We start from the raw sequence: 16,723 nt of genomic DNA on the forward strand, positions 1-16,723 counted from the left end.
TGAATAGTCAGAGGAAGTCATTACTCTCATTCAATGTTTTTCCTTGTGAATGAGAATAAGAGAGAGTGCAGAAACCAAAGCTGTGATTATTTTTTTCTCTTAAGGAAAGTTAATGTTTTTTCTCTCTCTCATCACTCATTTATCCATTGACTTTCACTTTCATTCAACATACATTTTTGAGCACCCAACTTTGTAGCAGAGACATTGTCCAGACTTCATTATGAAAGCCATTTCTAAATAGTTCTTGCTGGGCAGCACTTTTGAGGCAAAAACAATTGCAAGGGCTTTCTTTGACTAAAGAGTTTATAAAGTTGCTCAGATTTTACCAGAATAATGAAGTCAATGGATAGGTAAAATTACCACCTCAATCTGTATTTAATTAATTCCCTTTCACATTTATTGAGAATTTAGCATATGCATGTTCTTATATACATGAAACAATGTTCTATTAAAACTCGGTATAAATAATATTTACTTAATGGTTGGAAATCAGTGTTAAATCAACCTCAAATCAACTTGAATTTGATTTTAGGATCTTTGGTTCTGTCTTGGGAGGTTTTTCATGATGTTCCAAGTTGTTGTTCTTTACCTGGTAACGCCTCATAAAATGTATTTGTTCTGGGGGAAAAAAAACAACAGTAATAAAATCATAGTAGTCACATTAGTTTTATGTTCCTCCCAGATAAATCTCCAACCAAGGTCTTGATATACTGGGGTATAAGAATCTCAAAGGAGGAATAATATGGCCATATATTTTGACTGTAATGTTTCCCTGGCAGTGAATTGTCCAAGAAATGTGTCTCTAGAGGCCTGAAGTTCAACCTCCAGCAGGCTTAGGAAGAAACACAACAAACATTTTTGCTCCCTATCTCTAGGCTTAAGGATAATGTAGTGAGTGACTGTCCTATATTGATCAGGGACAGGTATCTCTTGTCTGAATGGTATCTGAATTCATTTATTGCTCCAGTCAGAATTACCTGTTCATTTCTACAGAACACTGCAGAGGAACTCTATAAGACTTCTTACGTATTAAATACATATCTTAACAAAAACATCTAATTTAATTTTTTCAAATATTTTCAAAGATCACCTAATCTTTTTTCTTTTAAGTACTTAGCACATATATTGTGCAAAAAAGCTCTATGAGTTGCTGGTGTATCATAACGGAAAAAAGTACTCAATAGTTTCTACCCTAATGGAACAGACACTATATTCTGACAAAATAAAGGATAAATATATAAATGAAATAAATTATATAATATATTGAAATATGCTATTGGTAAACAGAAAATAATGAAAAGGAATAGTAAGCCCTGAGTAGAACAGTTACACTTTAAAATTTTTTTTTACAAATTACATGAAAGTTTTAGGGAAAAAGTGATTTTTGAGCAAAAAGCTAAGAGGAGTAAGAACATAGAACTTGGTCTTTGGGAAAGGTATTCCAAACAGAGGGAAAGAATACTACACCCAACTTTGAAATTAAAAGTTCTGGTGGGAGTATAACCACCCTCTGAGGAAGAGATGGGTCTTTTAAGATGCTGATAATACTTTGGTTTTTCTCTGAATGCAACAGAATTACCATGATCTGAAATCAGTTTTAACTTGATAACTCTGACTGATTTTTGAAATGAATTGAGGAATGAGGGAAGACGCAGAAATTATTGGAAAAGGAGACTATTCTTATAATTTATAAAATCAATGTAAGTGACTTGAATTAGGTTGCGGTGAGGTGGTTGAGGTGATAAAAAGTAGATTTGGGATATATGGATAATCTTTTCCACAGTGAAAAATGAGGCAAAGTTACAGACATTTCTTGCATGCCCCTGCCGCCATATTTGTATGTATTCCTGCATTATCACCATCCCCCACTGAAGGGATACATTTGTTGTAATTAATGGACCTACACTGACACATCATAATCACCCAGACCACAGTTTCCATTCCAGTTCACTCTTAGTGTAGTGCGTTCTGTGGGTTTCAACAGTTGTATAATGACATGTATCCAACATTATCGTATCATACAAAGTATTGTCACTGCTTTAAAAATCCTCCGTGGCCTGCCTGTTCACCCCTCTTACTACCAGTGACCTTTTTACTGTCTCCATACTTTTGCCTTTCCCAAATTGCCATATAATTGGAATCCTGCAGTAGGCAATGTTTTTAAGTCTACTAAAGGTAGGGTATGTGTTTGCCCTACCACAAAGAACATAATGGAGCACAGAGACTTACTGCGAATCTCAAAAGGATTCGGTGTAAAGAGGGCGGTGTAATGTATTTGGTTAGACACTGTCTTCATTTATATTTAAAACTTCAGCACAGGAACAGAGTATTCATTTAGAGAGATTATTCCTTTAGCACTTTTTCCTTTATGATGCTTGAGGCACTTATCTTGATCACTATGGGGAAAGATGTACTTCTTAAGAAACAAGAATGTATAATTTTATTTAAAATTAATTCATTTTCATCTCAGATTTTAAAAAATTATTTATTTCCTTGTGGCTCAACTAACCTTTCCTAAAATAGTCATTATGGAATTTCTTCCTTCTATGTATTAATTTTAGCTCTATCACTTTTGCATAAAGGAAAAGAAACTGCAGGAAAAAGCTGTATATTTTAAGTTTAGGCATGTAAGCTGTTAGTCTGAATTTGATTATGTGACTGAGAACATTACTGTTTTCTGAGAAAAGACAAAAGATCAGGAAGAGGAATCATTATGTGTGGTTAAAAACTTCCTACAAGGGTACTAAATAAGACTGTAAATTTTTCAATTTTTTTAAAGATCCAAATGAAAAGCCAAGAATATGACAATCTTATTACAATTTTATTTTAAAATTCCATCCTTTATTTTTATAAATTGCAGAGAATATAAATTACTTGTATGAATTATATAAATCATGCATATTTAGATTATAACCAAAATATTGTATGTAAAAATACTATATGGGTATTTCTTTTATCATATAAGTATGATAGAATCATTATTATGTTTAGCCAATAAGTGCTGACTGCATGTAGTATTTTTGATCCTGGTATATACTACACAGGCTCATTAAAAGATCAAGCAAAATGTTGTTACGATATTAGCTAATTTATTAGGAAATAAGGCTTGTGTATCTGTAAGAGTCAGAACTTATTTTCTGTAAAATATTCATATCATTGATTTCTTTTGCTTTGTCACACACTAGAGAGAAATAGTTCAAAAATCCAAACAAAAAAGAAAATGTTTCTCTCCATTGCTCATAGAAGGAAGTTCCCCAAATTCTGAGGCATACATAGAGCTGCTGTGCACAGTTGGGAGAGCTGCACACTGCACAATCCAGAGGGTACTATTTGCATAACCGGGTAGCACAATATCTCTAAGCTTAGGTCTAGTTTGAGGCTCTTATTTTGTACTAGAGCTATGGAATATTTTATCTTGGACTGTAGTATTTGATTTTGATTTTTCAGTGTTTTATCTTAAGGAACAGGATACTGTGGCCTCCTTGAGGGAGATAGTAAAATAAAAATGTTAGGCAAAAGTTAAATTAACCACTAGTTCTTTTTGGCTTTATGTTTGTTTCAAGTTTTTATTTAAATTCCAGTTGGTTGACATACAGTGTTATATTAGTTTCAGGTGTAGAATTTCGTGATTCAGCACTTCCGGAAGACACCCAGTGTTCATCACAACTGCCCTCCTAATCCCCATCACCCATGTAACTCCCCGATCTTCTCTCTTGTACGCATCAGTTTGTTTATAGTGGAGAGTCTGTTTATAGTAGAGAGTCTGTTTCTTGGTTTCCTCTCTTTTTCCCCCCATATGTTCATTTATTTTATTTCTTAAATTCCACATACGAGTGTATATATATACACACACACTCACATACACACACACCACATATTCTTTATCCATTGATCAGTTGATGGACGTTTGGACTCTCTCCAAAACTTGGCTATTGTTGATAATGCTACCATAAACATCAGGGTGAGTGTATCCCTTTGAATTAGTATTTTTATATCCTTTGGGTAAACACCCAGTTGTGAAATTGCTGGCTTGTAGAGTAGTTCTATTTTTAACATTTTGATTAAGCCCCATACTGTTTTCCAGAGTGCCTGCACAATTTGTATCCTCATCAACAGGATTAGAGGGTTCCCCCTTTCTCCACATCCTCACCAACACCCACTGTTACTTGTGTGGTTGATTTTAGTCATTCTGACAGGCATAAAATGATAGATCATTGTGATTTTGATTTGCATTTCCCTGATGTTGAGTGATGTTGATCATCATTTGAGTGTCTATTGGCCATCTGTAGATTTTTGAAAAAAATCTCTTTTCATGTCTTCTGCCCATTTTTAACTGGATTATTTGTTTTTTTGGTGTAGAGTTTAATAAGTTTTTAAAATATATTTTGGATACTAATCCTTTATCAGATATTTCACTTACAAATATCTTCTACCATTCATAGATTGCTTTTTAGTTTTGCTGATTGTTTCCTTCATTGGGAAGAAGCTTTTTATATTGATGAAGTTCCAATAGTTTATTTTGCTTTTGTTTCACTTGCCTCAGGAAACAGATCTAGTTAAGAAGTTACCATCATCAATATCAAAGAAGATCTGCCTATGTTCTCCTCTAGGATTGTAATGGTTTTCTGTTTCACATTTCAGGCTTTAATTCATTTTGAATTTATTTTTATGTATGCAGTAAGAAAATGGTCCAGTTTTTTCTGCATGTTTCTGTCCAGTTTCCCAACACCATTTGTTGAAGAGATGTCTTGCTTTCCATTGGTCCTACTTTGTTGAAGATTAATTGATCATATAGTTATGTGTTCATTTCTGTGTTTTTTATTCTGTTCTATTGAGCTGTCTGTTTTTGTGCTAATACCATACTGTCTTGATCGTTACCATTTGAGTAACATGTTCTCTACTAATAGTGAAAGTTTAACTTCTTCTTTATCAATTTGTATGCCTTTTATATCTTTTTTTTTCTGATTGCTGAGGCTAAGACTTCCAGTGCTATGTTAAATAGAAATGGTATGTAAAAAACCCAAAAGGTCCTACCAAAAAAATTGTTAGAACTGATACTCAAATTCAGTAAAGTTGCAGGGTACAAAATGAATGTCTAGAAATTTGTTGCATTTCTATACACCAATAATGAAGTTCTAGGGACAAAGTATAGAGAAAGAATAAAGAACTTCTGCCAAGAAGGTAAACCAAAAAGAGTTGAAGTTATGAAGTTGTCTTTAGAAAGTAGAGTGTGAGAAAATAACCTGTTCTTTAGAGGTCTTTTATTTATTTATTTTCTTGCCCTCTTAATTTCTTACCAAACAAAAGTCACAGAGTGGAAGGCATGTTTGAAATGCTGAGTTCTTTCTAACTCATGATATATATCTACAGAGAGAGAAGACATGTGCCAGTTTACCTGTTTTTGTTTCATGGTCAATGTGCAGATCTAAGAACCACATGTGAATCACAATCGGTGAGTTGAGTAATTAATCATAAGCGAGAGGGCACCATTACCTATCTAGAGTTTAGTTCCAGTGCATGTTTTGTATAAATTTAAGCATTTTATTGAATTTTGGTGTCACTGACAAATGCTCTGCTGGTAAAAGGACCTAGATGGTTTGAATTCTAGTTTTGGTTTTTTGTATTTTCATGACTGATGCAAAGTGAACTTCATATATACATTATAAAAACACGTCTTACAATTCTGAAGCCATAATTCAGAGACTTAATAGCCTATCGCTATATGTTACAATCATGCATATAGCATTAATATAACATTAGCTAAAAGGCCTGCCATATAGCCATGATGTTAAGCGAAAAAGTTCATTTATATTTTAATTTTAGTTTTAAACAGATAACTCTGGAATATTACTCAGTGTGTATTAACTAAGACTGATAATCAATGCTTTCATTTAAACTTAAATACTAATGCATGCAGCAGAATTAAGTCCAATAACTTTGATTTTCTTTTCCTGGAGCTATGTGAAATTATTTGATCCATCTTTCTTAACACTCAAATCTGGTCCATTAAGACTGAAAAGGCAGAGAAATGCTGCATTAAAATTAAAAGCTCATATTCTGAAAAGCAGCTAGCTAAACTCTAAGACTTTAATATTCAGATGTAATATTTGTGTTGTATATGAAGGAAAATAAGTTATTATTGCATTTGACCTTTAGAAGTTATGTTTTATATATAGTTAAAATAAATAAGCTGATCAATAAACAAAGCTGTTTTTTTGAAGTCAGTAACAATAACTGTGTATACATTAAAAAGGAAATAACTGTGTAGATATAAAATTTTAGGATATTCTAAACTCTGTACCTTATAGCTATTCAGCTCTATTCATTATTATTCCACCTTATTCAATTATACACAGTTATTTACATACATCTGGCCACCTACTCAATTTCAGCCCTGTTTTTAGCTACAAGTTTCTTGGCTAGTAAAAAAATGTTGCTTTAGGTACTAGCAAGGAATATTATTTATTAAAATAAAATTATTTGTTGCAGATATTTCCCTGGCTCTTCTCAGGGTTTTGTGCCTTCTGTTTTAATGACCATCTTTACACACTTTAACATACCATGTCTACAGTCCTTCCTGAGGTGTCATTTTTAGTCTAGATTCTTAGGATATGATGATACTTGACTACATTGTCTTATAATGAGCATCCAGAAATAGAATTCTACTCCAGATCTGTAGACCTTGCCAACCAATCAGAATGAAAAGACAGAGCCTTGTTAGAATTCTTGAGCTTATACTTTGAGCCATTCCTACCCACCTTTTATGGAATTATCATTATTCTTATTTTGCCCTTCCAATGCATTAAGGTGGAGTATATCAATGTGCAAAGTTCAATGAGCTTAATTAATAATCATAAGCGTTTCTTTTAATAATATTAAAAACATCAACAATTAATTCACTAACTTAATAAACAAAGACACTCAACCATGCCATGGCATTTCGTGCCATTAGTCTGAAATGTTTTCTTTCTAAGCAATTCTACATTTATTATTACAGTTTGAGGAAAATACACTGGTAAGACAATGTTTCAACTGTAAACATAGTTTGTATTTTTTAGACATTCTATTGGTTTTGGCACTTCTCTGAAGAGTCACAGAGATTTTTTAGAAAATCGATATAATGTAACTATGAGGTAAGGATTATGAATAATGTGTTATTTTCAAAATATGAAGGTAGGGATTTTCACATATGAAGTTATTGTAGTAATTGATAGTTATTTTAAAGTATAGGTAAAAAGGAAAGACCACTTATTCCCAAAATAAAACTACATCATCATCAGATGTAGTTTCCATCCAGAAACTAAATGGAAAACAATTTTTAAAAGTGGATTCTGGAGTTATAGGACTAAAATTTGAGTCATGGATTTGCAACTTTAAGCGTTGAACCACCATGATCTGTTTCTTCATGTTTAAAAACCTGAAGTAACAATTATTGTACCTATTTTATAGAGTCGTTGTGAATTCTAAACAAGTTACAGTGGAAAAATGCTCTTAGAAGGCTATCTTGTGCATACTTATGACCTCTTGTTACTACTATCCAAACTCAGTAATATACATTATTTTTCAGTTTCCAGGTCATTTTATTCAGAATTTTGTGTTTGTTTTCTGAATCAATATAGACTATACAAAACAATGTGAAAATGGCTATCATTTGCTCTCCCTGCTTCCCCATCATGGGGACAATAACCTGGGCTACTTAATTCAGGGGTTCTCCAGATTTGGTCCAGCAAATGAGGCTGAGTGACATGATAGCCCCTTGAATCATTTTCAGATGCATTCAGCTGCAGTGAGGAAAGCCTACTGGGGTGTGGACGTTAATTCAGTTATGGAGATGGATTTTGGGAAAAGAAATGGTACCTAGGGCAAGAGCCTACCCAAAGAAAAGGGTGTCTAAAATGTTCATGATTCCTTCTTTTGCCTCAAAAAGTGATGTTTATTCAAAGAAAATAAAAGAAGAAAATGACAAAGTGTCCATCCCTTGACTCCCTTTCCTACCTACTCCTGCTCTCTTCATGACCCCCTCCCCTAGACAGAGCCCTGGGTAGGGCTAGGGAGCAGACAGTCTCTTAGGTGAGGTCAGCAACACTGAGGGACATCTCCTCAATGGAAGTGTTGTGGAATGTCTCAAAGAGCCCTTCGTCTTCCTCTGTGACTGTGTTAATACCCACACCCTTAGGGCCAAATTGTCTACCATGACCTGTTCTGTGGATATAGTTTTCTCTGTTGGTGTGAAGGTCACAGATGGTGACTAAAGAAACCTGCTGCACCTTAATGCCTCTGGCCAGCAGATCAGTGGTAATCAAACTCTGCTACAGCCAGGAGAGAACTTTCTCATGATAACGTCTCATTATCCTTTTGGTCCCTATCTCCATGTATAGCTTTTCGGATTGCATCTTTTCAGTGAACCAAGCAACTGTTGTTCAGGTGTTAATATGATCACCTATGTGATGGTCAGCATTTCATACTAGTCACATAGTGTGTCCAGCCTCCACTCCTCTGGCTCCACACTGATGGAGAACTGGCAGATACTCTCCAGGGTCAACTTTTGCTTCTTGATCAGAATCGAAATGGCGTTTCCCTCATGAACTTCTTTATCAGCTCACGCACGTCGGAAAGCATTGTAGCTGACAGAAAAACCATGTGGATGTTGCTGTTGAGCTTTTGGAATATGTCATAAATCGGGTCCTTGATTCAGTGGCTTAACATGGAAAATGAGGTTTCATGGATACATCTCAGTGCCTAGAAGACACATGTCTTAATGGAGTTCATTCTGTAAACTTAAGTCTGCAGCGTGAGAGTAACAGTTTTAATTGCATCCTAAACTATTGTACTAGAATAGCAAAGGATGCAGGAGATTTGTGAGATTTCAGAAACAAGATGTGTCACATAGGGATAAAGTAACTGCAAAACAGTTTTATGATGTGCTAGGATGGCCACTTGACGGCAAGGCAGAAAAGAACTCCATCCACCCTTGAGTAACTTTTTAATTAATTATTAGGCATATTAATTAGGGTGAAGAAAAAAAGACTTAGATCATTACTGTGGAAATAAACCAAAATGAGCTTTTAAATTCATGCAAAATATTAAGATAGAATACATTTTGCCCAGAGAAAGATTTATTTGTTTTTGACAATGTAAATAGAAGGGTATAATTGCAAATTAAGTTTATTATCATTTTATGTCGGCATTTTCTTTCTGAACTTCTCACTGGGAACATTGATGGATAAGGAATTACAAATGGGTGTGCTCCATTTCAGAAATACATCAAATGTTAATGCATTATAGAAAGCTATTCTATAAAGTGATATGAACATCTGTTTCTGAGAAAGTTTTCCAGCTAATATCAATTTTATTCTGTGTGAGCTCTTTTTTCTTGTTTTTGTCCCTTCAAACAAATATTGTGGAAACCCTTTAACATGCAAGAAGCTATTTAGGTAATAAGAAAATTTGACTTTACACAGGTGTGTCCAGTCAAACAGCCTTTTTTCATGTTTTTGTTCTTTGGTTTTTCTGAAAAATTCAGCATTCATCTCTATTTTTAATTTCTTTTACCCACTCAGCACATACTCACTGTATATCTAGAGTATGTTAAAAACTGCCCAGGGATGTGGGATTTCAGTGGTGAATCTGCTCCCTGTGGCTTCTGTCCTCATACGTGTTACCTCACTTCCAACTTTTTTAAACCTCACAAGACCCATTGGAACTAATGGTTTAACTATTAGTTAGGCTATTTTTTAGATAAGGAAACAATATCTATGATCACAATGTTATAAATCTGCCAAGTTTAAATAGCTGACAATCTTTCTCTCCTGCATCCCTTTACATTCTCATTAATACCAGGGATTTCTAAGGCAATCATTTTACAATTTTGTTTGTTTTTCTTTTTTAAATTTTATGAAGTTTTTAAATTTTACTTCCTCTATAGTTAACATACAGTGTTACTTTAGTTTCAAGTTACTTTAGTTTCAACAATTCTATACGTTACTCAGTGCTCAACATACAAAGTGTAATCTTTAATCTCCATTGCCTATTATACCCATCTCCCCACCTACCTCATTTTAAACTTACTCTTCTTCTTTATTATCTGTAACAGTTTAGTGTTTAAGTGCATATCAGTTAGTTCTTAAAAAATAGATTAGTACATTCTTATTCCCATGGTGATCACCTTGGTCTGCACTTGCTTGTTGCATGGTTACAGTAATAAATCCACCTCCTCCTTAAACTCCTTAAACTATTATTTTAGTTCAGGCACTCAATCCAAAGCAATGAAATCAGTTATTTAGTCCCTGAGCTACTTGGCAATAATAGGTAAGAAGAAAATGGTGGCTCTTCCTACATCCCCCTTTTTTCTTTTATTTTTTAATGTTTATTTTTATTTGAGAGAGAGAGAGAGAGAGAGAGAGAGAGAGAGAGAGAGAGAGAACAAGTCTGGGAGGGGCTCCGAAACAGGCTCCAGGCTCTGAACTGTCAGCACAGAACCCGACAAGGGGCTCCAACCCGTGAAGCATGAGATCATCATCTGAGCTGAAGTCAGATGCTCAAACGACTGAGCCACCCAGGTGCCTCTTTTATGGTTAAATCTTGAAAGGGTTTCCTCTTCCTGTGTTATGTTTAATTTATATATGAATTACATATTTCCTTATCTTTTGAACTTATTCCTGTTGAGAATAACATCTCCTTAATGGATCTTTTGCCATATATTGCTCATTATTTGATTTCTTGGTTATAATTTGTATGCATGTTTATTTCTGGACACATGGTTTACAATATGTTTTAGTGTTTATCTTAGAGAGAGCAAGAGACAGAGAGAGAGAGAACATGATCAGGGGAAAGATAGAGAGAAAAGGAGACACAGACTCTGAAGCAGACTCCAGGCTCTAAGCTGTCAGTGATAAGCCTGATGTGGGGTTTGAAATCACAAACCAAATCATGACCTGAGCCAAAAGCAGAAGCTTAACCAATTGAGCCACCCAGGCACCCCTCTGGCCACATGGTTTGAATTTACACCTTCTTTCCTGGTTCACTCAGGGGCTGTTACAATGCATGTCTCTAGGCTTCAGACAGATTTCCTCTAGCATCTTGAGTCCTTATTTTCTTCTTATCCCCTCAACTGCTTGCTGCATGAACTTCGATTTTGTTTTATTTGATTGGGCAATCACACTCAACCCTGGATCAATCTATCCAGTTAGCTTTCCTATAGCAACTCCGGGACTGATGAAGCCTACTAGACCAAATAAATAAATAAATAAATAAATAAATAAATAAATAAATAAAACTACTACTTCTAAGATTTGGTCCTTATCAGTTTCTTAACTCAAATTTAACTGAGTCCTCATTGGTACCTGGAAAATATTTCCTTTCCAATTGCTGTTTTCCCATCCTATTTTGTTTTGTTTTGTTTCGTTTTGTTATCAATGGCCCTGCTACTCATCCATAATTGGAAGTAGGTAGGTCTAATCTCTAATTCACCAAGAAAAATAGAAAACATCAGAAAGAATAATGCCAAAGACTTTAAAAAGTGATCTTAATGGATGTCTTTGCTGTTAGACTCTACTGGACAAGAATTTCCTCAAGAATAAAGGTAATTCTCCTAGTACCCAACTTTAGCTCCACCCTCTTTCTTTAACAAAAGATAGTTTGCCTTATGAAAATAAATTCCTTTAAAAAATTGCCTTTGCTTTTTATTGCACCCCACGAATGTTAAACAGAGCTAAAGTATTGTATTTTATAAACATGCAGACAAATGCACACAGTACTCCTTTCTTCTGACCTCATTGTTCTTCTTACTATAGCGTCATCTATCTCTACCTTCTAGATTAAGTCTTCATGAACAGGTGACTTCACTTTGCTGCAATCATACTTTCTGAGTACAGTAAAATTTTGGTTTGTGAACATAATTTGCCCTGGAAAATAAGCTTGTAATCCAGAGCACTCTTAAATCAAAGCAAATTTCAAGAACTGTTGTCTCAGTTGTGATCATGTGATATTCAGCATCACGTGCCTCTCCTATTGCAAGACTTGGTCATTTATCAAGTTAAAATGTATTAGGAATGTTTGCTGATCTTGCAGAACACTCACAGAACAAGTTACTCACAATCCAAGGTTTTACTCTATTTCTTTAAATCACTGGCACGTCAGTGGTACAAGGGTGCCTCAGTCAGTCAAGCGTCCGATTTTGGCTCAGGTCATGATCTCACAGCTTTTGGGTTGGAGCCCCATGTCTGGCTCTGTGCTGACAGCTCAGAGTCTGGAGCCTGCTTCAGATTCTGTGTCTCCCTCTCTGCCCCTGCCTCGCTCTCTCTCTCTCTCTCGCTCTCTCTCTCTCTCTCAAAAATAAACATCAAAAATTTAAAAAATAAAAACTGAGCCCTTTGCCCCCAGCAGTACTTTGTCACTAATGTCATTAATGATATTAGTCTCTAATGACACAGACCTTACACACTCCACAATAATTAGTGTAAAATGGGGCATAGACCTATATGGAGAATGAAAAACACTAAAACTCCTAAAAGATAGCATTGGATAAATTCTCAATGACCTTTGGTTTTGTGATGACCATTTTGTTACAACAATGGAATGATCCATGCAAAACTTATTGATTAGTTGGACTTCATTAAAATTACAAATTTCTGCTCAGCAAAGGATAAAAAAGAATGAGAAGATAGCCACTGACTGGGAAAAAGTGTCTGCAAAAGATATTGTTAAAGGACTATTATACTAAATATATAAATAACACTGGAAACTCAATAATAAGAAAACCAAAAACCAGATTTAAAAATGGACATAAGTTCTGAAGAACTTCACCAAAGAACGTAAACATACAAGAAAATAAAAAGTATATGAAAAGATGCTCAAAACAAATGTCACTAGGGATTTTACAAATTAAAGCAACCATGAGAAACCACTACACATTTGTTAGAAAGGCCTAAATTCAAAACCCTGGAGCACCAAATTCCAGGTGAGTGACAAGAAAGCTCATTCCTTGTCAATGGGAATATAAAATAGTTCAGCCACTTTGGAAAGCAATTTGTCAATCTCTTACAAATCTAAACACAAGCCTCACATGTTATCTAACAAATAGATTCCTTTTTCCCCCCAAATTAGTTGTAAACCTTTCTATACAAAAACCTACACATGGATGTTTATAGTAGGTTTATTCATAATTGTCAAAAATTGGAGTCAGTCAAGAAGTTCTTCAGTAGGTAAGTGGAGACACTGTGGTCTATCTAGACAATAGAATATTATTCTGTGCTAAAAATACATATATATGAGCCATCAAGCCATGATAAGACATGGAGGAACCTTATGTGCATATTAATAAGTATAAGTAGCCAATCTAAATAGCAATGTACTGTGCAACTCCAACTATATGATATTCTGGAAAAGGCAAATTATAGAGACAGTAGAAAGATCAGTGGTTGCCAGAGTTTAAAGGGGAAGGAGGAATAAACAGGTGAAACATAAAGAATATTTATATTAGTAAAATTATTCCACATGATATTATAATGGTACACATCATTTACATTATGTATGTTTTTCAAAACTACAAACTGTACAATAGGAAAAATGAGCTGTAATTTAACTGTGAACTTTGGATGATGATGTGTTAATATAGTTTCATTGAGGAGCACCTGGGTGGCTCAGTAGGTTAAATATCTGATTTTAGGTCAGGTCATGATCTCATGGTTTATGGGTTTGAGCCCCGTGTTGGGCTCTTGCTGACAGCTCAGGGCTTGGAGCCTGCTTTGGATTCTGTGTGTCCCTATCTCTCTGCCCCTCCCCCATTCGCACTCTGTCTCTATCTCTCAAAAATGAGTAAACATTAAAAAATTTTTTTAAAAATTGTGATGTAAATATTTTGCATGAGACCCATTTTGGATCAGGGAAATTCACTAACTTTTGTAATATTGTGATTTCTGTTATATTAATTATTTTAAGATAACATGTTATCTCAAGATTATTATGTTTCCTTTATTCTTATATGTGTCAAAAGTTTGTAAAAGACATCTTGCCTAGAGTATTTTAATTAAATATCAAGCACATATAGCATGTTCAACAGATAGTACAATAGTTCAATGAAAAAACAAGTCAATATCTTGCAATTTTAGTAACATCCTTTTGGACAACCACACTTAACCCCATATGACAACTTTACCTTTCTTAAAATTTCTCTTAATAAAAAATAAAATTCAAATTTATGTGAAAATGTTTGTATCCATGCCTGGGGTTGCCAAACGTTGAAAATAGAAATGACTGAAATATAATTAATTAGAATGAATCTCCAGTTTTCCCAAACTGTGCCTCTAGTGATTAATGAGAGGGAATATTGTACCCAGCAGGAAGGTGATAAGGAGCTACGTAGTGGCTACAAATGAGATCAGGGTTCATGAGGCACAAATAATAACTGGTAACTAACTCTCACCACAAGCAACCAAGAAGTATTCCAAGTCAAATAGTTATGCAAATACCAAAAAAATAAAAATCTGTACAAATGTTACTTATAATGGCTAATCTTTCCCAATGTCTTTTTTCCTTACACTCACTTCTGTTTCCATTATTCCCCAAACTTGACTGAAACATCTTTACAGTGATAAGCTGCTTCTTTTCTTTTCTTTCTTATAATGTCAACAGTTTAATCAAAGAAAAAAGGCCATAGAAACATAGAAGGGAAAACATCCTATAATTTCATGAATTCCGTTGATAGGAATCAAGAGAAGGAGAGGGATAAGAAAGCATTTCTGCCCAATTGTGTAGGAGTAAATCTACCCTCCCTATAACATTTATTATGTGTGTGAACTTGTGTAACAGATTTATCTGTGTATTTTCTCATCTAGGATATCAGAGTGATAGTTACAGACAGTTCAGGTTTGTGTGAAAATTATTGAGTGTAGATGCTTGAAAAATTCTCACTAGTGTCATCCCCAAGTAAATATCTCCTATTTTGATTCAGGTATACTTACCATAACTAATATGCTCATTGATTTTGTTATTGTTGTTTTGCTTTTGAAACTGAACTATGAAGTAAGGCCAAAATGATAGACAAAATAAGAACCAATAATACCGTCAGGTTATTATAGAAAACTTTTTAAATAAATTTTATGGTCACAAAGGTTATGGTTTCCACTGTAACTGGGCCATTCCTGTGTATTTATTACTAGAAATACTAGTTGAGGTATTTAAAACAATCCCAGGAAATTTGGATTGGACGCTTTAGATGGAAGGATCTCAGGGATGTTTGTTCCTAAGCTATATGTTAAATATTTAGGATTTCAAAACCAATCCTTCATCAAAAGAAGTTTGAAATTGGAACTAGAGGGTATTATGCCATTTGAAATCAGCCAGTCAGAGAAAAACAAATATCATATGACTTTAGACAAATGAAAACTTTAAGATACGAAACAGATGAACATGAAGGAAGGGAAGCAAAAATACTATAAAAACAGGGAGAGGGACAAAACATAAGGGACTCTTAAATATGGAGAACCAATAGAGAGTTACTGGAGGGGTTGTGGGGGGGGCTAAATGGGAGAAAAGAATATATGAAAACTTATCATGGACAATTATCTATGGGATAATACCACCTGGAGATTCTTCTAGTGTAAATGATATTCTCCTACACTCTTTTAGTTTTTTACTGCTTCTATGTTTCTGGGATAAATGGAAATTTGTTGTTGAGACCAGCAGTTAACATCATGATGATATTGCCAGGATTTCAAAAAGAAATCTTGACAGGAAAAAAATGATGCTGGCTGATTGAACTGTATGTGAAGTAATAGTTATAAAGAATTTAAATCATAACAAATAACGCATGGGGAAATATTATGTAATTCCTATCATATTCACTATTTCTCTCTAAACGTATTCAATATCTTGCTTAATGATTCTGATAGATAAATTAAGTGTGATTCACATAAAAATGAGCTTATCTTTGGAAAGATAGGTACTTGTATATTACAATGTGAGAAAATGTAGTTGCCAAAAGAAAAATGTTGAACAGCACTATATCAGTCAAGCGACAGTTAACATGGATTTATCTCTCACATTTTGATTCTGTATATTTTCTATTGATGTATTTAGTATTCATGCAGAGACCTTGAAAAATGATTCATTTTTGCTGATGGATGTAGGGGTGGAGCTGCATCACTGCACAGAAAATGCATTAACTGATATGATAACACAGTCATAAATGTAATAGGATTCATTACTACCAAGAAAGAGCATGACCATGCCTATAAACTTTTCCCTTGGTTATTAAAATGTGTACTAAATGGAAATTTCACCAAGATATTAAGCCTATAGGGATTTACATTATAGTCAGTAAATAAAGTGAAATTAATCATCTTAAATGCAGAGAATTATTTTTGTTCTACAGAATATACTTTTTATTTATTTTTTGTATGATGAAGATGTGAAACAAAACAAAGTGTATGTATATATAAGCACGTACATCTATTAACCTATAGCCAAACACCCATGCAATATTTTGTTTGGCTCACAATTGTTAATGTTTCATTGGGAAAAGCTGCCCCACATTAAGAACTTGTGATCAGCTACATGTCACAGGACTCTCCAGGGGAAAAATTATATATATACATATATATAAGTATGTATACACATACATTATATAATACTGTATATATCAATAAACACATATCAATATGTATCAGTGCATTTCAACATGTACCAACTTCTATGTCTATCCTCTATCTATTGATCTATCTAT

General features: G+C 34.2%; 1 pseudogene; it reads right to left on the bottom strand.

The window, feature by feature from the left end:
• Window positions 1-8,066: 8,066 nt before the first annotated feature.
• The window catches only part of LOC115277365, a 124,509-nt pseudogene continuing 115,852 nt past the window's right edge, over window positions 8,067-16,723 (bottom strand).

This window comes from Suricata suricatta, chromosome 14 (assembly GCF_006229205.1).
Source record: "Suricata suricatta isolate VVHF042 chromosome 14, meerkat_22Aug2017_6uvM2_HiC, whole genome shotgun sequence".
In the NCBI taxonomy this organism is placed as follows: Eukaryota; Metazoa; Chordata; class Mammalia; order Carnivora; family Herpestidae; genus Suricata; species Suricata suricatta.